Genomic DNA, 2,133 nt, shown 5'->3' with positions numbered 1-2,133 from the left:
GCACACACATATACAGCTCTCCATCTGAAGTAAAAAAAAATAAGAGTGAAGCACCATTACCAAGGCAAACTAATGGTTACACAGGCAGCAGGCATTAGCTTCTGCCTGACAGCTACTCATGCTCAGGTGTCTGAACACTTCAATCCCTTGAACTTTTTTTTTCTTAACTAGTTTCAGATCTACCCTGGCTCTGAGCTCTAGTTGACACCAGCTGGATCCCTTGTGTGAGAACAGAGGGGGAGGCAGCAATTGGACCTCAATTGCATTGTCTTCCTCAGACATATAAGGGAGGTAACTTGACCAAAAAAGAAAAAAGGTGTCGATAACTGTCCACTTTGTATTTCCAGGCAGCTGGAAACCCAGCAGACAATGTAGCTGTTGCTTAACAAACACAGAAATCTACATTGTATGCCAGGTTCATGCCCCAAACCTGGACAGTCTTCCCATACCACCGATAAAAGCCAGCTGTACACATCAGAGTTCACAGTACGTTTCCTCCCCTAATGAATAGTAGTCATGCAATCAGCCAAGGTGCCTGTTTCAATACCTAACCTTCGCAGAAGAGGTTAAAGATTCTTCATTGAAAAAGAGTGAAGTCCAACTATCTTCTTAGCTCAATTTGCAAATATTCTCATCAGTTTTGACTACTACAAGCCCCAAGACTAGGCTACAGAAAAGACTGTTGCTTTCCAATACACAACATCCAGGTATTTAATCTGATTCCCACTGCAGAGTAGATCCAACAGGTATCCAATCCTTTATTTGGGGCCACACCTCGGACGTTAACTTGTTAGCACTGTGAACTTGCTCTGCACCCAGGAGAGAAGATAAAAATCCAACAAAAAGTCTAGACAGAAGATACGAGATGTCATCAGAGACCCAGTAGCCAGATGTAGCTGCTGATTTTAAAGACAGAATCTACACTGACTACTGAGCGATTGATGGGCAACTACAGGTTCTGGGTTGACCGATCCACAGCATTAATCCGACATGACCTGCAGAAACAATTAGAAAAAGAGATATCAGTATATGAAACAGTTCTGTAGATAAATAAACCTTCTTAAAGAATTTTCTAACAGTTGGTATTACACAGATTTCTTGTAGACAGTAAACAGAAAAGTTTGTTGCCAGAACAGTCACCTCAGGTATGCAGTCATTAGCTTTTATAATTAACAAGTACTCAAGTGTTCCTATATCTTTATTCTGAAATAACCTGTTTCATTCCCATGTATTAGTAAAGACCTGCTCCCAAAAGCAGATAATAAGAAATGCTCATAAATGCGAAGTAGAATAATAGCAGGACCAAAAGTCACCTTAAATTTCTCCTTAATCCTCAAACAATATTGTACAAGAGGCCGTGAATTATTCAAAAAACCAGGCTGTTCTTAACCAGTCAGAAAGGGCATTCAGTAAATAAGAGTAAACTTAAAGGCACAGAGGTAATCCTGAAATGGGGAAATATATCCCACATTGCAGCGAGAAAAAGTATTAGCAGGGAGAAGGAGGGGAGCTGCTTAGAGTTAACTTCTATTACAAATCAGTGCAGCATTTCGAGTCTTCGCATAAAAACTCCCATTCACAGCGATTTGAAATCCTTTTATCTCTGGTGTCAAATGAAGGAATCCCAGCTCCTCTCCACCAGCTCAGGAACTGCTATAACGTAGTGCAGCACATCTGAGAAAAATCCCAGCAGATACATGCCTAGCTTGGCCTTCTGATGGTGACTGAAATATACTCTAGGTAACTGCTTGAAGTCTTTGAGTAAGCATTAAGATTTTACATTACTGATACTGACTTATTTCTTGCAAAGACAAACAAAGAATGGCCATCAAGTTAGAACTGCTCATTTAGTATTTCTAGTATTTGTTTAAATAAAACTTTTATTTAGGAACTGGCAAGACTTTCAGCTTTAGTGACAGAGTATTTTAACACTGTCACTAGCCTGACAAGTGTTTTCTTTTAAAACACAGAACTATGACTGTAAGAACATTTTTACGTATTTTTAATAATTTAATTTTTTAGAGCAGTTTCACCACTAATGTTTGACTAGATTATAGCAATAATATCAGTGATTAAAGACTGGTCTATTGGAAAGGAAATAGCTGGAACAGCTTGCTGTCAAACATTTCTGGA

Source organism: Pygoscelis adeliae, unplaced genomic scaffold (genome assembly GCF_000699105.1).
Source record: "Pygoscelis adeliae isolate BGI_AS28 unplaced genomic scaffold, ASM69910v1 Scaffold92, whole genome shotgun sequence".
In the NCBI taxonomy this organism is placed as follows: Eukaryota; Metazoa; Chordata; class Aves; order Sphenisciformes; family Spheniscidae; genus Pygoscelis; species Pygoscelis adeliae.
The sequence above is the reverse complement of the archived record's forward strand: the minus strand, read 5'-3'. Positions refer to the sequence as shown.